The sequence below is a fragment of the Cricetulus griseus genome, chromosome 5 (genome assembly GCF_003668045.3).
Source record: "Cricetulus griseus strain 17A/GY chromosome 5, alternate assembly CriGri-PICRH-1.0, whole genome shotgun sequence".
Lineage (NCBI taxonomy): Eukaryota > Metazoa > Chordata > Mammalia > Rodentia > Cricetidae > Cricetulus > Cricetulus griseus.
This window is the reverse complement of record NC_048598.1, coordinates 170,295,258-170,323,094: the sequence shown is the minus strand read 5'-3', so window position 1 is coordinate 170,323,094 and position 27,837 is coordinate 170,295,258.

Here is a 27,837-nt window from a genome sequence, read left to right as displayed (position 1 = left end):
TGACCTGTTTGTTAGGAACCTGCTTAGACTGAAACAGAATGATCCACTGGCTCTACTTACTGTCCACGTAATGTCAGTCATATCACAGAACTGGTCCATTACTTGATCCCAGTGACCCTCACTAGGCTTCACTGAGCCTCACCAAACAATATAAGCCTTAACCTTAAGGAGCAGAAAAATGGTTTCCTTTCTTGTCATGCTAAATTTACTGTTCACAATTTTGTTATATAAATATAGAAAACAGGATCTTGTGCAAATTCTCCTGAACTCTTTAGACCATAGTCACTGCATTCCAAGAATGTGACCTCTTTCAGTGAAGTATGAGCCAGTGGCCCATGGGCAGAGCATTTGGAACAAGGAATCACTACTTCATGTAGGATTCAGACAGGCCAGGACCATTATGAAGCCAGAGGCCGTGTTATAAACTGGAGGGAAGAGAGACCTTCATTGAAGTGGATGTGTTGCTATGCTAAGTAATGGTTAAGAAGTTCCCAGCACTCGGGAGGCAGAGGCAGGTGGATCTCTGTAAGTTTGAGAGCAGCCTGATCTACAACAGCTAGTTCCAGGACAGCCTCCAAAGCCACAGAGAAACCCTGTCTCAAAAAACCAAAAAAAAAAAAAAAAAAGAATATAGTGGATGCTGGTTTAATATTCACAGGCAAAATGGGCCCTACTCTCATCCCCAAGACTCAGGTTTGAAAAAATAAAAACATTAAAAAACACTCAGTATGGGATCAGGATGGTCGAGTTGGGGGCAGGGTGGAGGGGACAGTAATGAAAGAGATATCTTGATAGAGGAGGCCAATATGGGATTAGGGATAAACCTGGTGCCAGGGAAACCCCCAGAGACCCACAGGGATGATCTCAGCTAAGACTCCTAGCAATAGTGCAGAGGGTGCCTGAACTGGCCATCTCCTGTAATCAGATTGGTGACTACCCTAGTTGTCATCAGAGAACCTTCATCTAGTGCCTGATGGAAGTAGATGCAGAGATCCAAAGCCAAGCACTGTGCTGAGCTCCAGAAGTCCAGCTGAAGGGAGGGAGTTGATGGGGAAATCCACAGAGACAGCTGACCTGAGCTTGTAGGAGCTCACAGACTCTGGACAGACAGCTAGGGAGCTGACGTGGGACCCTTTTTATCTGGGTGACAGTTGTGTAGCTTGGTCTTTTGTGGGACCTCTAGTAGTGGGACCAGGACCTGTCCCTAATGCATGAGCTGTCTCTTTGAAACCCACTTCCTATGGTGGGATGCCTTGTCCAGCCTTGATGCAGCGGGGAAGAGCTTGGTCCTGACTCCGCTTGATGTGCCATATTTTCTTGATTCCCATGGGAGACCTCACCCCATCTGAATGGAAATGGAGAGGGAGTGGATGTGGGGAGGAGTAACAGGGAGGGGGATGGGAGGAGAGGAGGGAGGGGAAACTGTGGTTGGTATGTAAAATAAATAAAAAATGATGAAAAAAAAACCTCAATTGATTTTCCAAGTTTTCAAGTTGACATTTCTTCTTTAGTTGAGCCGTTTATACTTCCTAAAATGTTTCAGACCTGCCTTTGCAATGGCAATAGCAAGTGGTGACTTATTTTTTAAAACTCTTCTAAACATACAGGTTTCTAATTGTGCATTTCCCTGGTTTACAGCTTGAGTTGTACTCTCTAGTCTTTGGCTAAATATTTAGAGATATCAAAAGAAAAATGCCTAGAAAGCTATTTCCTGCTTGGATTTTGAAGAGGATTACAGCATACATTTTAAAATATGAATGTGTAATATGTGCTTCTCTGTGGTTTTCTGGGTTGGGTGTGTTTAGAAAGTGCTGGGCTCATGGGATGGAATTTTGTTATGCACTTTGCTACTATTATTACAGAGAACACAACTGCAGTATTATGAGAGATAGCAGAGTACAGACTTAGAGAAAAGTTAAAAAAAACTGAAAAAGTCTCAAAATGCATGTAATATACAACACCAATTTTGAAAATATGTAAACTCACAAGAAGAAAAGCCTAGAATGATATATACCATAGTTTTATGAGTGGCTATATAATCAGGTGGTGGAATTACAGCCTCATTTCATTCTAAAATCTCTACAACAAAATTGCATTTTAATGTGAAAACCATTCATTGTGGTATGCGGAAGGTGACACTGCCAGGCCCTCTGTTCCTCCTCTTCTCAGATTTCTTGAATTCAAACAGGCTAAGTAGAGGCTTAAAGAACAAAGGCCTGGGATACATTGCTCCTCCTACAGTGAACCAATCCCGCGATGCTATATTGTTCCTTCAACAATGGAACAATCCCACATTGTACCTACTGCACCTGGGAAGCTTTGTGCATTCTTTACATCTGTTTAGAATCACCCAGACAACTTCAGTCCTGTTCCTTGACTTAGACCTCTTCAAGCTTGAAACTTTAAACTTTATATAAAAATCTTGAGAGAAACACTACAGTGGGTCCGTTTCTGTTTATGCTTGACACATCCAGATATTTGCTACTGGTGAAATGCACATGGAAGTCCAAGAGTCAATCTAAAAACACGAGGGAATGAGTGAATTGAGGAACTCCTCCAGACTTAGCATTTTTAACAGAACCATAAAGATGAAGATACCAGTTGGTGGTTTCAGGTTGTTTTTCTTCCTGTGCAACCCAGACTCTCTCAGAATGTTTTGCTGTCAGAAAAGCTTGGTTTCCTTGTCAAAGCCTATGGAGAAATCCCTGACGCTGTCTACAGACTCCACCGGTAGCTGAGGTGCCCAGGGTGCTTTTTAATAACTGTTATGCTAGCTTACACTGCCTTTAAGAATCTATTCAACTTCTAGCTCATTTTATCTTGCTAGGCACATAATCTTAGTTTGTTCTGACAAAGGGCGAAACAACTCAGTTGCTCCATCTCATCTTTTCTAGGAGGAAGTCATCCTATTGAATTCAGTTGACTTGATTTTCTCCCAGACTCAGTTTTTTTTATAAGTTTGAGGAAAAATATGATTTAGTGGCTGAGAGATAGCCTCATTGGTTAAGTGTGCTTGTTGCTCTTTCAAAAGACCTGGGTTTGGTTTCCAGAGTCCACACTAGGTAGCTCACAACTTGCCATAACTCCAGGTCCAGCACATGCACACACACATATTGGGGGGAGAATAAATAAATCATGATTTAGTAAATGAAATAACTCATTTTATAAACAAAAGAAAGCCTTTCTCACTGATGTGACAACAAAGGCTCCTGCAGCTCCCCAGCTTCTCTGTTCTGATTGGAAACAGACTGCAACTTTCGACCCAGCCGAAGTTGTGTTCTGGAGGAAACAGAGTTTTCTATTCCAACTGGGATCTACATCCAATACTTCTTCATCTTTGCCAGCCATTTCTTTCTGTACTCATCTCTTTCTTATAATTTAGGGAACTGATTCACGTTAAGGGTTGTGTAACAATTACACCTTATTTTTTAAATTTTATTTTTTAATTTTTTTGTAATTAATTTTTTTTAGTTCAAATTAGGAATAAACTTACTTCACATGTCAATCCCTTCTCCCTCCCCTCCTCCCAGCCCTCCCCCTCAGTCTCCCACCCCATCCACCCTCCACTGCCCAGGCAGGGTAGGGCCCTTGACGGAGCTCCCCAAAGTCCACGACATCATCTTGGGCCAGGCCTAGGCCCTCCCCCATGTGTCCAGGACAAGAGTGCATCGCTTCACGTGGGATAGGCTCTCAAAGTCCCTTCTTACACCAGAGAAAAATAATAATCCACTCCCCTAGAGTGTGGAGGCCTCCTCATTGACATCCATCTTCTGGGGTCCGATTCAGTCCTGTGCTGACCTCCCAGACAGCAGTCTGGGGTCCATGTGCTCCCCCTTGTTCAGGCCAGCTGATTCTGTGGGTTTCACCAGCCTGGTACCTAACCCTTTGATCTTCATTCCTCCCTCTCTGCAACTAGGTTCCAGAAATCAGTTCAGTGTGTACCTGTGGATGTCTGCCTCTGCTTCCATCAGCCACTGGATGAGGGCTCTAGGATGGCATAAAAAGTAGTCATCAGTCTCATTATGAGGGAAGGGAATTTAGGTTATCCTATCCACTATTGCCTAGATTGTCAGATCGTGTCATCCTTGTAAATCTCTGAAAATCTCCCTAGTGCCAGATCTCTCCTCGGACCTATAATGGCTCCCTCTGATATGGTATCTCTCATCCTGCTCTCCTCTATTTTTCCCCCAACTCAACATTTCTGGTCCTCCATTTCCTCCTCTCCTCTCCTCTCCTCTCCTCTCCTCTCCTCTCCTCTCCTCCTCTCCTCTCCTCTCCTCTCCTCTCCCTCTCCTCTCCTCTCCTCTTCTCCTCCTCTCATTCTGGCAGCTCCCTGTCCCCTACCCTCATGCTTTCAATTAGCTCATAAGATCCTGCCCCTTCCAATTCTCTGGGGTCCATGCATTTTTCTCATTTTTCTTTTTCTTCTTGTTTCCTAGTTTCTTTGGTGAAGAGGATTGTAGGCTGGTAGTCCTTTGCTCTATGTAAAAAATCCATATATGAGTGAGTACATACCATGTTTGTCTTTTTGTGACTGGGTTACCTCACTCAGGATGGTTTCTTCTAGTTCCATCCATTTTCCTGCGAATTTCAAGATTCCATTGCTTTTTTCTGCTGAGTAGTACTCCATTGTATAAATGTACCACATTTTCTCAATCCATTCTTCAGTTGAGGGGCATCTAGGTTGCTTCCAGGTTCTGGCTATTACAAACAATGCTGCTATGAACATGGTTGAACATATGTCCTTGTTGTATGGGCATGCATTATTTGGGTATATGCCCAAGAGAGGAATTGCTGGATCTTGAGGTAGACTGATTGCCATTTTTCTGAGAAACTGCCATACTGATTTCCAGAGTGGTCTTAAAAGTTTGCACTCCCACCATCAATGGAGGAGTGTTCCTTTTTCTCCACATCCTCTCCAGCATAGATTGTCATTGGTGTTTTTGATTTTAACCATTCTGGCCGATGAAAGATGGTATCTCAGAGTTGTTTTGAGTTGCATTTCTCTGATGGCCGAGGATTTTGAGCACATTCTTAATCGTCTCTCAGCCATTTTAGATTCCTCTGTTGAGAATTCTCTATTTAGTTATGCACCCCACTTTTTAATTTCATTGATTGGTGTTTTGGTGCCTAGCTTCTTGAGTTCATTGTATATTTTGGAGATCAGCTACTGTCAGATGTGGGGTTGGTTAAGGTCTTTTCCCATTCTGTGGGTTGTTGTTTTGTCTTACTGACTGTGTCCTTTGCCTTACAGAAGCTTCTCAGTTTCAGGAGGTCCCATTTATTAATTGCAGATCTCAACGTCTGTGCTACTGGTGTAATGTTCAGGAAGCAGTCTCCTGTGCCAATTTGTTCAAGGGTATCTCCCATTTTCTATTCTAGAAGATTCAGTGTGTCTGGATGTATGTTGAGATCTTTGATCCATTTGCACTTAAGTTTTGTGGATGGTGACCAATATGGATCTACCTGCAATCTTCTGCATGTCTGAATACAGTTATGCCAGCACCAATTGTTGAAGATGCTATCTCTTTTCCATTGTATAGATTTAGCATCTTTGTCAAAAATAAGGTGTTCATAGGTGTGCAGGTTAATATCAGGGTTTTCAATTTGATACCATTGATCTATCTGTCTATTTGTGTCAATACCAAGCTGTTTTCAGAACTATGGCTCTATAATAGAGCTTGAAGTCAGGGATGGTGATGCCTCCAGAAGATCCTTTATTGTACAGAGTTGTTTTGGCTATCCTGTTTTTTTTTTTCATATAAAGTTGAGTATTGTTCTTTCAAAGTCTGTGAAGAACTGTGTTGGGATTTTGATGGGAATTGCATTGAACCTGTAGATAACTTTTGGCAAGATTGCCATTTTTACTATGTTGATTCTACCTATCCAAGAGCATGGGAGATCTTTCCATTTTCTGGTATCTTCTTTAATTTCTTTATTTAAAGACTCAAAGTTCTTACAGTACAGGTCTTTCATTTTTTTGGTTAGTGTTACCACAAGATATTTTGTTACTTGTGGATATTGTGAAGGGTGATGTTTCTGATTTCTTTCTCATTGCATTTATCATCTGTATATAGTAGGGCTACTGATTTTTTTGAGTTAATTTTGTATCCTGCCACTTTGCTGAAGGTATTTATCAGCTGTAGCAGTTCCCTGGTAGAGTTTTTCGGGTCACTTACATAGATGATCATATCATCTGCAAATAGTGAAAGTTTGACTTCTTCCTTTCCAATTTGTATCCCTTTGATCTCATTTTCTTGTCTATTGCTCTAGCTAGAACTTCAAGTACAATATTGAAGAGATATGGAGACAGTTGACAGCCTTGTCTTGTCTCTGATTTTAGAGGAGAATTTCTCTCCATTTAGTTTGATGTTGGCTATTGGTTTGGTGTATATCGCGTTTATCATGTTTAGATATGTTCCTGTTATTCCTGTTCTCTAGAAGATCTTTATCATGAAGGGGTGTTGGATTTTGTCAAAGGCTTTTTCAGCATCTAATGAGATGATCATTTGATTTTTTTCCTCAGTCTGCTTATATGGTGGATTACATTGATGGATTTTCATATATTGAACCATCCTTGCATCCCTGGGATGAAGCCTACTTGATCATAGTGGATGATTTTTCTGATGTGTTCTTGAATTCGATTCACCAATATTTTGTTGAATATTTTTGCATCGATGTTCATGAGGGATATTGGTCTGTAGTTCTCTTTTTTAGTTGTATCTTTGTGTGACTTGGGTATCAAAGTGATTATAGCCTCCTAAAAAGAGTTTGGCAATGTCCCTTCTGCTTCTATTGTGTGGAACAATTTGAGGAGTACTAGTATTAGTTCTTGTTTGAATTTCTGGTAGAGTTCTGCAGTGAAGCCATCTGGCCCTGGGCTGTTTTTGGTTGGGAGGCTTTTGATGACTGCATCTATTTCATTAGGGGTTATAGGTCAGTTTAAACTGCCTGGTTCTTGGTTTAATTTTGGTAAGTGATATCTATCCAGAAAATTGTCCATTTCCTTTAGATTTTCAAAGTGGAGTACAGGTTTTCAAAGTATGACCTAATGATTATCTGGATTTTCTCAGTGTCCCTTGTTATATTCCCCTTTTCATTTCTGATTTTGCTAATTAGCGTGCTCTGTCTGCCTTTTGGGTAGTTTGGATAGAGGTTTGTCTATCTTGGTGATCTTCTCAAAGAACCAACTCTTTGTTTCATTGATTATCTGTAATGTTTTCCTAGTTTCCACTTTATTAATTTCAGCCCTAGTTTGATTATTTCCTGACGTCTACTCCTCAGTGGTGAGTTTGCTTCCTTTTGTTCTAAAGCTTTCAGGTGTTCTGTCAATTTTCTAGTGTGACTATTCTCCAGTTTGTTCATGTGGACACTTAGTGTTATGAACTTTCCTATTAGCACTGCTTTCAGAGTGTCCCATAAATTTTGGTATTTTGTGTCTACATCCTCATTAAATTCTAGGAAGTCTTTAATTTCACTTTTTATTTCTTCCTGGACCCAGGAATGGTGCAATTGGGTGTTATTCAATTTCCATGAGTTTGTAGGTTTCCTGCAATTTGTATTGCTGTTGAATTCTAATCTTAAAGCGTGGTGGTCTGATAAGATACATGGGGTTATTTCAATTTTTTTTGTGTCTGTGGAGGTTTTCTATTTTGCCAATTATGTGGTCAAATTTAGAGAAGGTTCCATGTGGCACTGAGAAGAAGGTATATTCTTTTGTGTTTGGATGGAATATTCTATAGATGTCTGTTAATCCCAATTGGGTCATAACTTCTGTTAGATCCTTAAGTTTCTGTCTGGTGCTCCTGTCTAGGGGTGAAAGAGGGGTGTTGAAGTCTCCTACTATAAGTGTGTGCTTTTATGTGTGGTTTGAGCTTTAGTAATGTTTCTTTTACAAATGTGGGTGCCTTCGTATTGGGGCATAGATGTTTAGGATTGAGACTTCATATTGATGGACTTTTCCTGTGATGAGTATGAAATGCCCTTCTTCATCTCTTTTGATTGAAAGCTTAAAGTCTAATTTTTAGATATTAGGATTGCTACACCAGCTTGTTTCTTGTGCCTTTTGACTGGAAAATCTTTATCCAGTCCTTTACTCTGAGGTAACACCTGTCTCTGGAGTTGATGTGTGTTTCTTGTATACAGAAGAAGGATGGATTCTGTCTTTTTATCCATTCTGTTAACCTGTATCTTTTTATAGGCAGATTAAGACCATTGACATTGAGGGATATTAATGTCCATTGGTTGTTGCTGTATCTTTTTATAGGCAGGTTAAGACCATTGACATTGAGGGATATTAATGTCCATTGATTGTTGATTCTTGTTTGTTTTGGATTTGTTGGTGGTGGTGTCATTGTGTGTGGATTTCACCCTCCTGCTTCTTTTCCTGTTTGGTAAAGTTGGATTATTTATTACCTATATTTTTGTGAGTGTAGTTATCTTCGTTAGGTTGGAGCTTTCCCTCTAGGACTTTCTGTAGTGCTGGATTTGTGGATATGTATTGTTTAAATCTGTTTTTGTCATGGAATATCTTGTTTTCTCCATCTATAGTGATTGAAACCTTTGCTGGGTACAATAGTCTGGGTTGGCATCCATGTTCCCTTAGTGTTTGTAGGAAATCTATCCAGGACCTTCTGGCTTTCAAATTTTCCATTGAGAAGTCAGGTGTGATTCTGATAGGTCTGCCTTTATATGGTACTTGACCGTTTTCCTTTGCTGCTCTTAATATTTTCTCTTTATTCTGTAAGTTTGGTGTTTTGATTATTATGTGGTGAGGGGAGTTCTTTTTGTGGTCCAGTATATTTGGTGTTCTGTAAGCTTCTTGTACTTTCATAGGCATATCCTTCTTTAGGTTGGGGAAGTTTTCTTCTATGATTCTGTTGAATATTTTTTCTGTACCTTTGAGCTGAATTTCGTCACCTTCTTCTATACCTATTATTCTTAGATTCTGCCTTTTCACGGTGTCCCATATTTCCTGGATATTTTGTGTTAGAGATTTTTTTGGACTTGAGATTTTCTTTGGTCGATGACTGTATATCCTCTAGTGAGTCTTCAACAACTGAGATTCTCTCTTCCATCTCTTGTATTCTATTGGTTATACTCACATCCTTAGATCCTGATCATTTATCCAGCCTTTCTATTTTCAGCATCCCCTCATTCTATGTTTTCTTTATTGTTTCTATCTCAGCTTTCATGCCTTGAACTGTTTCCAGTGCTTCCTTCACTTGTTGTTTTGTTTTCTTTAGATTCTTTAAGAGAATTACTTATTTCTTGAATTTTTTGTTTGTTTTTTTCTTCTATTTCTTTAAGAGATTTTCTTGTTTCCTCTTTAACGGTCTCGAACATCTTCATGAAGTAGACTTTTAGGTCTGTCTCTTCTTCTTCCTCTTTGTTGTGTTTTTCAGATCTTGCTGGTGTGGAGTCCCTAGATTCTGGTGGTGTCATATTGGTTTTTCTGTTGAGTCTGTTCTTATTCTGCCTTCTTCCCATCCCTTCTTCCAGTGGGTAGAGGTGTGGCCTCTCTATGTCCTCTTGTCACCCAGTGGTGTGTGTGGGCCAAGACTTCAATGTCTGCAGATATGAATGGTCTTGCCTCTCCTGGAAGTCTTCTCACGCAGGAGAGTTTGGGGCAGCAGAGGGGGAAGGGGGAGTGAGGTATTTCCAGACTCAAGGAGGTCCTTCCTGTCTGGGTAGGTCCACTCTATGCAGGCGGGACCACTCTCTGCAACTGCAGGCCCAGAGAGATCTTGGGGTGATGGGGACCTTGGGTAGGAGTAGGACTCAGGAGAGGTCAGGGCGGTGGATGGAGAAGGAAGCCACTTATACCTTATTAAAATGCCTGAGACCTGGAGAGTTTCAGATTTGAGATTCCTGTGTATTTTTAAATATTTCCATGTGCATCCTGTTGTTATTGACTTTTTTTTTTGTTTGTCACTGTTGTAAGAAAATACCCAACAGGAAACAACTTGACAAGGTTTATTTTTTCTGGTTCACAGTGTGGGGCGATAAATCCACTAACACAAAGGGCACAGTAGCAGGAAGAAGCAGAGAGAGAGGAACACTGGTACCCACAATGTATTCTTTATCCTTTTTAAATCTTTTTGTTTAGTCTGGAACATAGGCCCAGGGATGGTGCTACCCATACAGGGAGTGGGTCTTCCCTTGACAGACATGGAGATAAGTGTCTTTTCCAGAGGCACCAAATTCAGCTGAGTTAACAAGATGAACCATTATACCTGAGAATTGGATCAAGTCCAAACATGAAATTCACATTCGTTTCATATACAACTTATGTAATAAGTCAAATTCAATTTTATTTTGTGTGTGTGTGTGTGTGTGTGTGTGTGTGTGTGTGTGTGTGTGTGTATGTGTGCAAGTAGGTACAAGTATGTGTGTACCCCATTTGTGTGTGTAGGTATGAGTGCATGTGCATGTGTGGGCCTGAAGTTAACACTGGATGTTTCAAGCACTCTCCACTTTATTTATCATCTGTCTGTTACTGGACCAATAACTCACTGATTTGGCTCATTGGCTACCTTGACTGGGCAGCCCTGTCTCTGCCTGTTAGTGCTGGGATGTGTCTGTTCAGTTTTTACCAGAGTTTTGGGGATCTGAACTCTGGTGATTACACTTGAGAGGCAAGTGCTTTATCCCTGAGAGCCATAGACACGCCCCTGAAGGCAATGTTATACAGTACAGTTATACAGTGTTCATGTGTTTTATATGCAACTCATCTCTTGGAGTCAGCTATGGACTCTTTCTCTTGTGACACAATGCTGGTGCTCTAAGAGCTCTCAGCTTGAGAGCACTTTGGATTGGGGATTTTAGAGTAAGAATGCATTGCTTGTGTTTCTGTGTTTTCCAACAGGTTCCTCCAGAAATGCTGACAGCCTGAGTATGGTGCCATCCTCATGTCAGGCAGAAATATTCAGAGACAGTTTTGTTACTGTTTTCTTACACACAGAGGCACGATATCTTAGTCTCTAGTATCTGTCTTCAATGACAATATTTTAGCTTCGTAGGAAAGCATGTTTTTCAGTTTATATGATAAGTACAGATTGCTACAAGTCTGTTTTAGGCATGACATAGATAAGCATTCTGTAGGTAAGGGATAGGCATAGGAAGTACAACCCTTCCCACTATATGGATAGCTTCATTCTAGAAAGAACATGAGCTAATATTTCATAACAAATCAACAGTAGAGCCAAAGAGATTTCTATAGTTGAAATTAGAATAAGTAGTGATGACCCTGAATTTCATGGGGGAAGCAAGAGCTGGGTCACAACAGGCCATTTTTGTCAAAGTCTGTTTTGCTAAACACATTCTTTAACCCAAAGGTGGGCTTTGATCCTCCTTGCCATGGAAATACAACAAAAGGAAAGGCATTTTAATCCTTGAAACAGCATCTATGGTACCCTCTTAATAAGCAATGACAGCAGCATTGTTAACAATTTTGTCATCTAGTGAACTGATGGGAGCAGATGAAAAGTCAGGAGAACAAGGACACCACAAGAACACGGCCACGGAATCAACTAAGCAGAGCTCATTGGGGCTCACAGAGCCTGAAGTGACAAACACGGAGCTTTTATGGGTCTGAACTAGGTCCTCAGCATATACCTTACCGTTCTGTTGCTTGGTGTTCTCATGGAACTCCTAATAATGGGAATGGGGTGTCTCTGACTCTTTTGCCTGCACTTGGGACACTTTTCCTCCCACTGCTTTGTCACATCCAGCTGTGATATGGGGTTTGTGTCCAGTCTCATTGCACCTTGTTAGGCCAAGTTTGGTGGATATCCCAGGGGACCTTCTCTATTTTTTTTCTTAAGGGAAATGGAGAAGAAGTTGATGCAAGGGTGAGAGGGCACGGGGAGGAACGGAGGGAGAGGAAACTGTGCTTTGGATGTAATGTATGAGGAAAGAATAAAAGTTTTAAAAACCAAAAAGAACTTTGTAATGAGAAAGAAAAGCTTAGATCCAGAGAGTGCTTAGATAAAATTAAGGTGCCTTGGCAGTCTGGTCATGTCCAAGACCTGCTCTCAAATTGATAGACTTCTTTTTGTGTGTGCAATCTGCTCTTAGTGTGTAAGGGCTTACATATTTTTCATGTCATTCCAAAGATCATAGTAGAACCCAATGTTTCAATAAAAAACAACAAAAACCACATATGCAAGCAAAAGACAGTCCAGCTGCCTGCAATGCAGTAGGTGGCTTTGAATGTAGGGTGCCCTGGCTCTGTAGAGCTTTCAGTGTCTACATGCAATGCCCAACTGTCTCTTGGCCATACGATTCCATGGCATCAGTTTGGCTTTTACTCAGAAGCAGCACAGTGACTTTTCACTGGATTTGGCCATTTAGATGTGCTAGCATTTGTGTTTCTCTTAATATGATGTCTCAAGGACTCCTCTTCCAGTGGCAGACTGGGCTTCTGCCTTTGGATTCAAAGTAAAAGGTTTCCCTCTCCCCCCCTCCCCAGAGTGGGAGCCATTGTTTGAATTAAAAAACAATAAAAACAAGTGGCCCAGCTGCTGACAGTGTGGTAGATAATGGCCTTGAGTGTGCAGTGTCTTGGCTCCTTGAAGCCCTCAGGTGTCAATGTGGAATGCTGAGCTTTGTCATGTGTCTAACCTCTCCAGCTAATTACTATATAAGTACAGTCTTCTTGCTTGTGACTATGTCAGGTTTCATCCCAGTATGAAATCCCCAGTACAGACTGTCTCTTTCTCCACTCAGCTCCTACAGCACTTTCTCAGAAAGAAACAGAGCTTGTGAGTGGAACCATGGCAGGGAACCAAGAAAGTGTGATCTGGGAGAAATGAGGACTTCCCTTAAGATTGAGCCAGATACAGTAGAGAACAGAGACACATTATCAGAACTAGAGACAATGATTTGACCCAATACCAGCAGCATATGGATTCTCATTATGTGTCTTTTACTATAAAACCAATCCTAAATACTTCCAGAACATATTTGATGTAGGTGCAAAGAAAGATTCTGGAAGAATTTAATCCAAGTCTGTATTAGATTACTACCTGGTTACTCTTGGAAAGAAACTGTACTAGAGAGATGGTCAAAGGGGACCAAGCCTACCTTGTCTTGTCTTGTTTTTATTGATATAAGCAAATGCTGTTTATATATTGCTTAGATAAGGAAAAAACTCAATTTAAATTATGTATGTATACACACATATTGAAGTTAAGAATTGTTTTACACACACACACACACACACACACACACACACACACACTGAAGTTAAGAGTTGTTTTCTGTTTTGTTTCCTGTAATGCACATACTACAAAATAAATAAAAGCATCTTTTAAAAGCAAAAAAAAAAAAAAAAGAGTTGTTTTCTTCACTCTGGAAAGGAAAACCCAGTGGCTAGAGGCTAGGAAGGACTTTCTTTTCACTATAAGTCCTTTTGTGAGTGAATTCTGCATCACATGCAATTATTATAAAAATCAAATTAATGTAATTCAAAAGAAATCACTAATAAAATTAACTTAAAATGTTAGCAGTGAGACTTGAAATGATCTAAATTTTGTTGCAAATGCTGGGCACATAATTTAGAGCAGCAGTCAGAACATCTTGGAAGAGAGATTGGGAAGAGGGAGGGAAATCTGCTTTTAGTCTTTGGAAGGAAGACAGGCCAGGCCAGCTTGAGTCCTAAAATCCAGAGACAGACTCTGAAGCTTCTGCCAAAAAATAAATGGCATCTACACCTCCAAGTGCCTTAAGTTGAGACACAGAGTTTACTGTAAGATAAAGCCTTTTAGGGTTAAACCAGAGAATCCCCTGACCTGCCCAATACCTTAAAGAAGGGGGAGAATAAGAAATTTATGGCATTGAGGATGCTACTGTAGGGGGAAGAGTTAGTCTAAAATGGATGGGATCTTCAGTACTCTCAAATCCATCCATCTTCCATCAGTTCATTGACTTTAAGTGCACCATTTCTTTGCTTCTATCTTAAAAAGAAATGTAATACATATGTGTGTGTTAGATGGATGTGTTCCTGTGGATGAGTGTATGCTGTACATGTATGGACGTGTATGGCCAGAGGGTGATATCAAGTGTTTTCTTCAATTACCCCTATGTAATTCCTTGAGAAAAACAAGGTCTCTCCCAGAACTTAAATCTCATTGACCAGGCAGGGCAAACTGGTCAGTGAGTGCCTGAAACCTGCTTCTGTCCACCTCCCAAGAACTAGGGCTACAGAGCATGCTGCTGTACCAGCTTACTCGGGTCCTTACTGTTACACAGTAAGCACTTTACCGACTCAACCATCTCTCCATTCCCCTTGTTTTAGTTTTTAATACTTGCCTATTAGTTCTTAAGAAATCTTTTAGCAACTAAATCATAATAGCTAGGGGCTTCCCCTCCCTGGTTTGACAATTACAAGAAAATTGTGTGCTGATGTTTTAGTTAGGATTACTGTTGCCATGATTAAAACACCATGACCCAAAGAAATTCAGGGGGTGGGTGAGGAACACAGTTTGAGAATGGAGTTGTACAAGGAAATTTTTGAGTGCTTGTGAGAAAACAAGATACGAGTCTTGTGGTCTGTTTCTTCAGAGCACAGGGTTGATTTTGGATGTGTTTCCATGCTCCTCCCAGGTGTTCCCATAGGAATGAGTTTAATTTAGGTGTTCTTCATATTTCCTGTATGGAAAACATGCTTTTTAGACACATGAAGCTTGTCCTTATGATTGTATACAACCTGAACTCATGGGAAATTTACTCAGGTAACTCATAACCCCAGAATATAAATTGTCTGATGCTCTGAATAAAGTTGGCTATTGCATGAGACTTTGGTCCACCTCATCTTTAGGACCTGCTCTCCCAAGTTCATGTCTCCAACTATAGCAGAAAATAGGGAGTAAAGGGTTTATTTGACTTATATATCTCAAATCACAGTCTATTGAGGGAAGCTAAGGCAGGAATTCCAATAGAGCATGAACGAAGAGGTGGAAGTTGATGCAGAGGCCATGGAGGAGTGCTGCTTATGCCTTCTTCCTCATGGTTTGCTCAGCCTGCATTCTTGTAGCATGCAGGATCACCATCCAAGGGATGGCACCATCCACAATGGGCTTGGCCCTTCCGGTCAATCACCAATTAAGAAAATGCTCCACAGGCTTAATTACAGCCCATTCTTATAGAGGCATTTTCTCAATTGAAGTTCCTTCCTTTCTGATGACTCTAGCTTGTATAAAGTTGTCATTAAAACTAGCCGACACAATTAGGAAAGAATTATGGGTTAAAGGAAGGTAAAAGTGGAAAATAAAAAGATTTCCCAGCAATTGAGGGAGGCAAAGACTTTTCATATAGTGCCTGGATTCCCTACTCCCCAGTGGGATCATCTTTCTGAGCTTGACTGCAAAGCTAAAGGGGTAGAACACATGGCTGACAATGGACCTCTCTGGAGGGCCCACTTAGCTTCAGAGAGGATGGAATCCCAGCATCTACATCAGGCAGTGCTTTCCAGCAGAGCCCAGGATTCTTTTTTTTTTTAAATCATTTTTTATTTGAATTAGGAATAAGATTGAATTACATGACAATCCCAGTTCCCTTCTCCCTCACTTCCTCCCCGACACGCTCCCAACTAAAACCCTACCTATCACATATCCTTTCTTTTAATCTACACCTGACTCAACCTTTCTGCTCACTCATGACCTATGCATCCTTACTCTTCTTCCCTTCTCATTCTCATAGCTCCCTCCCCCATCTTCCCATGCTCTCAATTTGCTCAGGGGATTGTGACCCTTTCTCCTTCTCCAGAGGACAATGTTTGTCTCTTTTATGGCCCCCCTTGTTTACTAGTTTCTCTGGCAGTGTGGACTGTAGGCTGCTTATCCTTTACTCTATGTCTAAAATCCACATATGAGTGAGTACATATCATGTTTGTCTTTTTGTGATTGGGTTACCTTGTTCAGAATGGTTTCTCCTAGTTCCATCTATTTTCCTGCAAATTTCAAGATTCCATTGTTTTTTTTCTGCTGAGTAGTACTCCATTGTGTAAATGTACCACATTTTCTCTATCTATTCTTCGGTTGAGGGGCATCTAGGCTGCTTTCAGTTTCTGGCTATTACAAACAGTGCTGCTATGAACATTGTTGAACAGATGTCCTTGTTGTATGAATGTGTTTCTTTTGGTAATATGCCTAGGAGTGGGATTGCTGGATCTTGTGGTAGAATCATTCCCATTTTCTTGAGGAGTCCTCATACTGATTTCCAAAGTGGCTGTACAAGTTGGCACTCCCACCAGCAGTGGAGGAGTGTTGCCCTTTCTCCACATCCTCTCCAGCATAAACTGTCATTGGGGTTTTTGATTTTAGCCATTCTGACAGGAGTAAGATGGTATGTCAGAGTTGTTTTGATTTGCATTTCCTTGATGGCTAAAGATGTTGAGCACTTTCTTATGTGTTTTTCAGCCATTTTAGATTCCTCTGTTGAGAATTGTCTGTTTAGTTCTGAACCACTTTTTAATTAGATTGTTTTGTGTTTTGTAGTCTAGCTTCTTGAGTTCTTTGTATATTTTGGAGATGAGCCCTCTGTCAGATGTGGTGTTGGTGAATATCTTTTCCCAGTCTGTGGGCTGCCGTTTTGTCTTACTGAATGTGTCCTTTGCCTTACAGAAGCTTCTCAGTTTAAGGAGGTCCCATTTATTAATTGTTGATCTCAGTGTCTGTGGTACTGGTGTAATGTTTAGGAATCTGTGTCCTGTACCAATTAATTCAAGGGTATTTCCCACTTTATCTTCTAGTAGGGTCAGTGTGGCAGGGTTTATGTTGAGGTCTTTCATCCATTTTAACTTAAGTTTTGTGCAGGGCGAAAGGCTTGGTTCTATCAGTAGTTTTCTACATGTTTGCATCCAGTTATGCCAGCACCACTTGTTGAAGATGTTCTCTTTGTTCCAGCTTATATATTTGGATTGTTTGTCAAAAATCAGGTGTTTTTAGGTGTGTGGGTTAATATCAGGGTTTTCAACTCTATTCCATTTGTCTACTTGTCTATTTTTGTGCCAATACCAAGCTGTTTTCAGGACTGTAGCTCTGTAATAGATCTTGAAGTCAGGGATGTTGATACCTCCAGGAGTTCCTCTATTGTACAGGGTTGTTTTGACTATCCTGGACTTTTGTTTCTCTATATAAAGTTGAGAATTGTTCTTTCAAGGTCAGTGAAGTATTGTGTTGGGATTTTGATGGGAATTGCATTGAATCTGTAGATTGCTTTTGGCAAGATTGCCATTTTTAATATGTTGATCCTGCCTATCCAAGAGCATGGGAGATTTTTCCATTTTCTGGTATCTTCTTTAATTTCTTTCTTTAGAGAGTCAAAATTCTTATGGTACAGGTCTTTCACTTTTTTTGGTTAATGTTACCCCAAGGTATTTTATGTTGTTTGTGGCAATTGTAAAGGGTGATGCTTCTCTGATTTTTTTCTCCACCAATGTGTCATCGGTATATAGTAGGGCTACAGATTTTTTGAGTTAATCTTGTATCCTGCCACTTTGCTGAAGCTGTTTATCAGCTGTAGGAGTTCACTGGTAGTTTTTCTGGTCACTTATGTAGACTATCATATCATCTGCAAATAGTGAGTGTTTGACTTCTTCCTTTCCGATTTGTATTCCCTTGATCTCCTTTTGTTGTCTTACTGCTCTAGCAAGAACTTCAAGGACAATATTGAAGAGGTATGGAGAGAGTGGACAGCCTTGTCTTCTACCTGATTTTAGAGGAATTGCATTGAGTTTCTCTCCATTTAATTTCATGTTGGCTGTTGGCTTGCTGTATATTGCTTTTATTATGTTGAGGTATATTCCTGTTATCCCTGATTTCTCTAAGACCTTTATCACGAAGGGGTGCTGGATTTTGTCAAAGGCTTTTTGGCATCTAGTGAGATGATCATGTTTTTTTTTTCTCAATATGTTTATATGGTGGATTACATTGATGGATTTTCATATAGTGAACCATCCTTGCCTCCCTGGGATGAAGCCTACTTGATCGTGGAGGATGATTTCTCTGATGTGTTCTTGGATTCGATTTGCCAGTATTTTATTGAGAAGTTTTGCATCAATGTTCATGAAGGATATTGGTCTGTAGTTCTTTTTCTTAGTTGTGTCTTTGTGTGGCTTGGGTATCAAGGTTATTGAAGCCTCAAAAAAAGAGTTTGGCAATGACCGTTCTGCTTCTATTTTGTGGAATACTTTGAGGAGAATTGTTATTAACTGTACCTTGAATTTCTGGTAGAATTCTGCACTGAAGCCATCTGGCCCTGGGCTTTTTTGGTTGGGAGACTTTTGATGACTGCTTCTATTTCATTAGGGGTTATAGGTCTATTTAAGCTGCTTATCTGTTCTTGATTTAATTTTGGAAAGTGGAATCTGTCCAGGAAACTGTCCATTTCCTTTAGATTTTCAAATTTTGAGGAGTATAGGTTTTTGAAGTATGACCTGATGATTCTCTGGATTTCCTCTGTGTCTGTTGTTATGTCCCCCTTTTCATTCCTGATTTTATTAATTTGCATGTTCACTTTTTGTTGTTTGGTAAGTTTGGATAAAGGTTAGTCTATCTTGTTGATTTTCTCGAAAAACCAACTCTTCGTTATATTGATTCTTTGTATTGTTCTCCTAGTTTCCATTTTATTGATTTCAGCCCTCAATTTGATTATTTCCTGGGGTTTGTTCCTCTGGGTGTATTGGCTTTGTTTTCTAAAGCTTTCAGTTGTGCTGTTAATTCTCTAGTGTGTTTTTTCTCTCGTTTCTTCATGTAGGCACTTAGCACTATGAACTTTCCTTTTAGCACTGCTTTCAAAGTATCCCATAGGTTTGGATATATTGTGTTCGCATTCTCATTGACTTCTAGGAAATCTTTAAATTCTTTTTTAGTTTCTTCCTGGACCCATGAATTGTGCAATTGGGTGTTACTTAATTTCCATGAATTTGTAGGTTTTCTGTAATTCGTGTTGTTGTTGAATTCTAATTATAAAGCATGGTGGTCTGATAAGATACAGGGGGTTATTTCATTTTTTTTTTTACCTGTTGAGGTTTGCTATGTTGTCAAGTATGTGTTCGATTTTAGAGAAGGTTCCATATGGCGCTGAGAAGAAGGTATATTGTTTTGTATTTGGATGGAATATTCTATAGATATCTGTTAAGTCCAATTGCACCATAACTTCTATTAGTTCTTTTGTTTCTTTGTTAAGTTTCTTTCTGGTGTTCCTGTCCAGTGGTGACAGTGGGGTGTTGAAGTCTCCCACTATAAGTGTGTTCGGTTTTATGTATGATTTGGTTTTTAGTAATGTTTCTTTTACAAACATGGATGCCTTTGTATTTGGGGCATAAATGTTCAGAATTGAGACTTCATCCTGATGGTATTTCTACTGTGATGAGTAGGAAGTGACCTCTTTCATCTCTTTTGATTGATTTTAGTTTAAAGTCCAATTTGTTGGATATTAGGATTGCTACCCCTGCTTGTTTCTTGAGTCCATTTGATTGGAAAATCTTTCCCCAACCTTTAATTCTTAGGTACCTTCTGTCTTTGAAGTTGAGGTGTGTTTCTTGTAAGCAGCAGAAGTAAGGATTCTGACTTCTTATCCTTTTTGCTAATCTGTGTCTTTTTATAGGGGAGTTAAGACCATTAATGTTGATAGATATTAATGACCATTGATTATTTTTCATTCTTGTTTGTTTTTGATTTGGTGATGGTGGCAAGATTAGGTGTGGTATTCTATCCCTTTTTTCTTTTGACTGTTGGAAAATGGGGATTATCTATTGCCTATGTTTTTCTGGTTGTAGTTAACTTCTTTGGGTTACAGTTTTCCTTCCAGAACTTTCTGTAGGGCTGGATTGTTGCATATGTATTGTTTGAATCTGCTTTTGTCATGGAATATCTTGTTTTCTCCATCTATATTGATTGAAAGCTTTGCTGGGTATAGTAGTCTGGGCTGGCATCCATGGTCTCTTAGTGTAGGAAGAATATCTTTCCAGGACCTTCTAACTTTCAGAGTTTCCAAGGAAAAGTCAGGGGTGATTCTGATAGGTTTGCCTTTATAAGTTACTTGACCTTTATCCTTTGCTGCTCTTAATATTTTCTCTTTGCTCTGTATGTTTGGTGTTTTGATTATTATGTGGTGGGGAGACCTTTTTTTTGGTTCAGTCTATTTGGTGTTCTGTAGGCCTCTTGTATTTTCATTATCATTCTTTCTTCACGTTGGGAAAGTTTTCTTCTATGATTTTGTTGAATATGTTTTCTGTGCCTTTGAGTTGGATTTCTTTACCTTCTTCTATACCTATTATTCTTAGGTTTGGTCTTTTCACGGTATCCCATATTTCTTGGATATTTTGTGTTAGGGATTTGTTGGACTTAAGATTTTCTTTGGTTCATGAATCTATTTCTCCTAATGTATCTTCAACTCTTGAGATTCTCTCTTCCATCTCTTGTATTCTGTTGGTTATGCTTGCATCTGTAGTTCCTGATCATTTACCCAGCCTTTCTATTTCCAGCATTCCCTCAGGTTGTGCTTTCTTTATTGTCTCTATTTCAGTTTTTAGGTCTTGAACTGTTTCCTTGTAAGATTTGTTGATATCTTGTATTATTTGGTTTGTCTTTTCTTCAATTTCTTTTAGGGATTTCCTCATGTCCTCTTTGAGGTCCTCTTTGAGGTCCTCTATCATTTTCATGAAGATGTTTTTAAGGTCATTCTCTTCTGCTTCATCTGCATTGTGATGTTCAGGTCTTGCTGGTGTATGGTTCCTAGTTTCCGGTGGTGTCATATTGGTTTTTCTGTTGTTGAATGTGCTTTTACCTTGTCCTTTTCTCATCCTTTCTTCTGGTGGGTGTAGCAGGAGTCTCTTGCTCTCCTGGTGAGTATGGGACCAAGGTTCCCTTCTGGTAGATGCAAACAGATCCAATATTCTGATGTCTGTCCTCTTCTCGTGGATGGAGTTGGAACTTCCACCGGGGCCTCTGTAGTGATCGGTGTGTCGGATTCCACCACTGAGTTCCGATCTGGTGAGCAGATCCCTGGTGTCAGATAACTCTGAGCAGTGACGGCGAATGGGAACTGGAAACAGCCCCTGGCCTACCTGAGCCCAGGCTTCTTGTGATTGTGGTAGCCCACTGTGTTAAGACTGCTTGCCAGACACCTTTGTCCAGTCAGTTGTGTTTAACTAACATCTGTAAGCATATGCAATCATCTCCCATTCTCACCTGGGTGGAAGATGTGGGAAGTGAGGACGCCATCCTGTTCCCACACCTAGCAGGATGCTGTACCTGAATTCTCTGTGTCCTGATTGATAAATAGCTTTCACTCGGCACCAGAGAGACTTCCTCTGTGTTTACTTGGTCCACAATCTTTTAACATATAAAGTTCTCTCTTTATCTGTTGTCAACTTAGACACAGCTTCTAGAATACTTCCATAGCACTTTCTATGTTAAGCAAATAGCTTTCTACTTTTTGATACTCACACACAATATTTAATTCATAGAACAGAAGAAATGTGAGTTGTCAATGTCTTAAATGCAAAAAAAGGCACTTCTTTAAACCTTCCTACCTTATGTTAGTATCTGGGGTTATCCACCCCATGCCACCTTCCTGCTAGGACTTTGTCTGTGTCACAGTCTATAGGCTAAATCTACAGAAGGAAACACTTGCCTGACAGCAGAGCTCTGAGCTGGTCACAGCGTTAGGGAATGGAACAAAAGCAGCAGCTCTAGGGTGGTCTTCTTCTAGACAGTGGTGACCCTGGAGGACACCTGCAGCCAGATGACCTGCTTTCATGTACCCAGAGATGGGCTGGGCTTGCAGGCTCTTCACCTACACAAACGGCTGTGCCGGAGTATGGATGGAGCTCGAATTCTCTTGGCTCTAAGGTTGGTGGTGCATTTTGCAAATTGGAAGCCAGTAAACAGGTAGTCACAAGAATTGTGAGAGTTAATGATTGGAATTGTTTCCAATTGGGTTATGAGCTCTCACCCAGAGGATCAGACCCAGAGGACAGTATACAACTGAGTTTGCTCAGCAACTTAGAAAAATACCAGGTAGCTTTGTGTTTTCCTTGAAAGAAAGGGAAGGAGATGGCAGTTTGACCTTTTAGGATCCTGCCTGAAAGAACAGAGTTAAGTAGGGGCCAAATCCACGTGGTCTTTACCTACTTCATTTCATTTAATCCTTTCTGCCATCCAACCAAGTGGCACTGCCTTTGAGTTCTTAGAAGAAGGGGCTAAGCAGTAAGGCTAACTGTTTAAGCAACCTGGATCCTAGAATCCAGCACAGGTTCACTTATTGTCCAGGCAGAAGCCCAATGTGGATGCATTAGGTTGGATGGCTGTTCTGGTTCCATCTATAGGCTGGGGATGGCAAGGAGAGTGAGCAAAGGAATTCAGGTGGCGTACTTACACTTCAGTATCATGTGTGACCATGATAGTGGGTAGAACACAATTGCATCCAGATTTGAGGGTGGGTTGGAAACACACAATCACATATCTAGAAGGAGAGGAAAGCTAAATCCTGGCAAGCATGAGAACTACCATACAAATTGGAAAAAAAATGGGTAAATATTTATTATTGGCTGTCTGCTTCCTTTAGAAGAGGCCTAAGGCCAAGCATGTAAGACACATGGCTGAGGTCTCAAACATTTGTGCCTGACACAACAAGGACTGGAAACCAGGCTCACCTGGGCACAGATCCTGAGGCCCTACTCCAGGATGTGGTGGGAAGGGGGTATTATGTTTTTATAGACATCTAACAGCCTAAAGCACATTTTCATGCTAGAACAGGGCAGTTCACTTCTAAAGCCTCTGAGAAGATTTCAGAGATGAAGGCAGGTGAACTGTCCATGCACATCTGCAGGGCAGGGTGCTGGGAGGGTTTCCTTTCAAAGCCAGAGCCATGGTGCCTTTGCTTCCTTTACTGTGTTTTGTTTTCTCTGAAGTTCATCTCCTTTTGTTTACCCACACCACTTAGACCTGAGCGCCTGTTACCCTCTCCCTTTTCATCTAAGTACAACAGAGCGCTTCCGGAGGGAGTGCTGAGGTCCTTGAAATTTGATTATAGATAACTAAAGGCTTAATTCCAGGCCCTGTTTGGCTGGACACAACCCCAGTTTTTCCATATACCCTGGGATTTAAAAAAAATGCTTTTCATCAAAGACAGTGTTTTCCTCTTATCTTAGTGCCAAAGAGTCATTCAAAAGAAACCCATCCTGGTCAGAGAATGACACTCCTCTACACCTTGGGGGCATCCACCCCATCCTGAGGTCAGAGAGTGACATTCCTATACACCCTAGGGACATTCCTTCCTAATTCAAAATCAAGCTGCAAAGTTAGGGTTTAATAGTAATCTCTGCCCTTGTTCTAAATCCTTCATTCTCAAGACGAACTCGAAAAGAACTACAGTCTTTCCTCACATCTCTGCTAAATTTGGTAAAAGATACTTGGTGAAGCCAAACAGTTTTCCCATAAACAACAGTGAAAACATTAGATTTGTGCAGAAGAAAGTAGGCAGCTGTGAATATCCCAAGGCTTACTCACAAGATGTCCATGGAACATCTTGAAAGGATAGAACGAAAAGACAGAAAAATTCTGCGCTCCCCCCCACCCCGCGCCGCAATCCTGTAAACACAGAATTCTACATTTGTTGAAAATATTCCTTCAAATTTCAAACAAAGAAAATTCTACATTTCTTGAAAATATCCCTTCAAATTGCAAGTGAAGGATTTTTCAAATAAACCTGGATGAGAGAAATTTTGGAAATGAATGCATTCCCAGGAAATGCTACAGGGAGCACACAGACTCCAGGGTGGATGTCAGATAAAATCTCAGCTCCAAGGAAGAAATGTAGATCCAGGAAACAGCAGTTCAGCCATATGGAGCAAAGGTCTAGCTTGTTGTTACTTCCTTCTTCTAAGTTTCTTTATTATACATGAAACTAAAACAGAAGCAAGTGTTGTAGAGCTTCAAGTATGCAGCTGTAATATATACCATTACTATGTTATAAAAGACAAGAGCTGGGAAATAGACCTACATGATTTCATGATTTGTCTATGCATCCCAGGAAATGGTAGGGTATTTATATAAACTATGAATGGTGAAAAATTAGATATTACAATCTTGAGAATAGTAACTAAACTAGGTAATGGAGTCAGGAGTGGCAACACACCTCTATCATTCCAGCACTCAGGAAGTAAAGGAAGGAAGATCATAAAAAACATAAGGTCAATTTATAATAACTAGCTGCATTTCTATATACTAGCAATGAACACTTAGAAAGTAAAATTTCAAATTTCTGTTTACAGTAGTGTTGAACTAGTCTACTTTTTGTGACTGTGATAAAACGCTGACAAAAAGCAACTGGGGATGGAGGGCCGGGGATAGTTTTTGGATTACAGTTTACAGTCCATCAGCAAGGGAAACCAGGGCAGGAGCTCAAGGCAGGAACCTGGAGGCAGAAACTGGAGCAGAATCCTGGCGGAGTGTTTTTTGGTTTGTTTCTAGGTTCACATTCAACTTCCTTTCTTTTATTTCCAGGACCACCTGCCCAGGGATGGCACTGCCCAGAGTGAGCTGGGCCTTCCCACATAAATTAATAATCAAGCAAGACATGTCCTCAGGTCAATTTGATGGAGGCATTTCTTCAATTTTGGGGTTCCCCCTCCAGGTAATTCTAGTTTGTGTTCAGCTGACAAAAACTAGCCACTACAAGTATCAAAAAAATATACTTAAGAATAAACTTAACAGATATACAGCACACAATCTTTGAATACTACAAGATGCTGCAAAGGGCAATCAAGGAGGTCCTAGACAGAGGGCAGCATCGTGTTCAATGAATGGAAGACTGGGTATCCTAAAGACAATTTTGGTGGTGCACGCCTTTGACCCCAGCATTCAGGAGGCAGAGGCACACAGATCTCTGTGAGTTTGAGGCCAGCCTGGTCTACAGAGTGAATTCCAGGACAACCTCCAAAGCAATACAGAGAACGCCTGTCTTGAAAAACAAACAAACAAACAAACAAAAAACCAAAACAACAACAAAAAAGACAATTCTGAGGGGGAATGTGTGTGTGAAAGAAAATGAAGACTCAGCAAAGGCAGGCTAGTCTTCACAAGGTGTAAAGCAGTTAAGGGGGAGCTGATATTTCCTCACTTATATGGGATCAAACTCAGGGCTTCACACATGCTCAGCTAGTGTTCTACCATTGAAATATCCAGTCTTCCAATAAATATAGCACAAATTAAAAGTTTCTCTAAGAAATTAGAAGTCAACAACCAAAATAATAGCTAATATCCATACTCATCCAATTTCTTATAAATGTCACAAATCCTAGATGACAGCCAGCTGGAAGAGAACTGGGGAGTGAGAGACAGCCTTCCCAGGGCTTGTGCTGCTTACAGCACAGGAGAGTTAGAGGCAGGAGCTGGCACACTTGTGTGTCCACAGGTAGATGAAGAGCACTGAGGCTGCAGCTGGGGAAGAGAGTGGAGTAAACAGAGGCTCCATTGGTGAGGCTTGAGAAGTTATAGAAGACACAGAGCAAGATGTAGTAAAGATGAAGCAAGCAGCTAGAAACTGAGTCAGCAAGAAAGACTGTTCGGTGGGCTGAAGGCAGCACGACCCAGCCCCCCCCTGCCCCGCCCCCAGCAGGTGGGGAACAAAGCAAGGGCTGATGAGTCTTTTCTTTTACTTTCAAGAGGGTTTTATAGCACACGTAAAGTTCAGTGGGTTTTATTTTACTAATGAATTCCAGAAAGAAAAAGGATGTGAAGAATTTCACACAAATAGGTGTGATATTTTGTTTATTATTTAACAAACAAAGCTTGCCTGAAGATCAGAGTGCAAAGTCACACTTGTTAGCCACACAGGCCAGGCAGTGGTGGAACACACCTTTAATCCCAGCACTAAGGAGACAAAGGCCACCTTAGGCCACAGAAGATTGAAACTGTCTAAAAGAGAAACAGAACTTGTCACAGGAAGGTGATCCTAGAACTTGGGATCCCACACCTTTAATACCAGAAATAGGGAGGTGGAGACAGGATGATATGACTGGGCAGAAAGAGGAATATAAGGCAGGAGGAGACAGGAGCTTAATGCAGCCTGAGGAGCAGTTAAGTCTAAGCAGTCTGAGGATGCAGTCTGGGGGCAGGATCGCCCCTTTGGTCTGAGCATTGGTAGAGACCTATTAGAATTTGTGGTACAGATAGGTACCTTCGGGAAGATGACATGATAAGCAGTAGCTGAAATGACAGTTTTATTATAGTGACTGGCCAGCGGGAACTACAATCAATTCCATAGATGAGCTAAGAGCAGTATCTATCCTGTGTGTCATGTCTTATGAGGACTTCCAGGGTCTGGTGTGAATAATGTGTCTCAATGGGAACGAAGAAATTAAAAGGGGAGGAAAGAAAACAGGAGCCCCTACAGGGCTGGCACAAAATACAAGGAGACTGAGAGTTAAAGCTTGGAACCATTTCCATAATATCGATTTGGCCTGCTGGAGAGTGGGACATTAATCGTAAATCAATAGAGAGGTGATTAGGAAACATGGCAAACCATCAGTTTAAGAATCCAAACAGCTGCTGCCAAGGCTTTCTTTTTACTGTGACTTGTTGATAGACAATAAAATGCACCTTTCCTCAAGAATTTCGTCATGGGGGAAATACTTCTGTGTATGTTTATCTTATTGATTGTTAAATAAAATGCTGTTTGGCCAATGAGACAGCAAGTAGATGGGACTAGGAGTCAAAGAGGATTCTGGGAAATGTAGTAGAGAAGTGGTGATCCAGGCAGGAAGTGCCATAGCAAGGAGACTCATATTTAAAGAAGGAGAAACAGGAAGGGCCCTCTTTTCCCCTCTACTCCTGTTCCAGCGGCATGACATGATCCACCAGCCAGGAGGGACACCAATAAGGCATCCGTTAAGATAAGTCTTATAAATTATATAGATGTATGATAATTAAGACTGAGCTAACAGATGAGGAATCTTAGTCATTGGCCAAGCAGCATTGAACCTAATACAAGTTTCTGTGTATTCATTTGGGCCTAACTCGGGCAGGCGGCTGGCATAAAGCACACACGTGGCGGTGGGGCTCAGGCAGCTTTTGGCAGAAATATTTATCGCAACAATTTCGTCTCATTGTTAATCTGATTTTTAAAAGTAACTGATGATGCTCTGGATGGGATGCACTGAATGGGTCTGAGCAGGAGAGACAGAAGAGTATAGGGGAAGCTGTAGCCAAGCCTACTTAGGGGCTGGCTACAGGTGTGCCTGACCACGCTTGCGAGGGTGTGGTCAGGGTGATGATGTAGAGTGACTGCGTTTTTCTTTTTCGGTTTCACTTTTATACTTGCTGGACAGACTGCTGCCGCGCCGGCAGGCTAGGTTGCTCTGTAAGTAAGGCTTTTCCCTATTAAATACCCTTATATTTCTACTTGGCTCCGTATTGGTAATTTCCCACTATAGAAGAGTGGGCCAAATTTAGGTAGGAAGTTGATGCTTATGTTTCTAGAAGTCGGGTGGTCAAAAATATGAGACATTATAAAAATATTGTTGGGCCAGGCATGAATGGTCTTGCCTATAATCTAAGAACTCAGGAGGAGGCTAAGGCAGGAGGTGTCATGATCTGGGGTCATACTGACCTACGAAGTGAGTTTCAGGGACACCTGAGCTATGGTATTCGACCCTGTCTCAGAAAACAAAACAAAGAGTATATGGGAAGTGGGCTATGGTGGGTCACATCTGCAGTCCCAGCATTTGAGAGGAATGTGCAAGAGGAGTCTTAGGGGTTCAAAGTCAACACAGGCTACTTAGTGAAGTGCCAGGACAGTTGAGACCTGTCAAAAACAGATCATAAT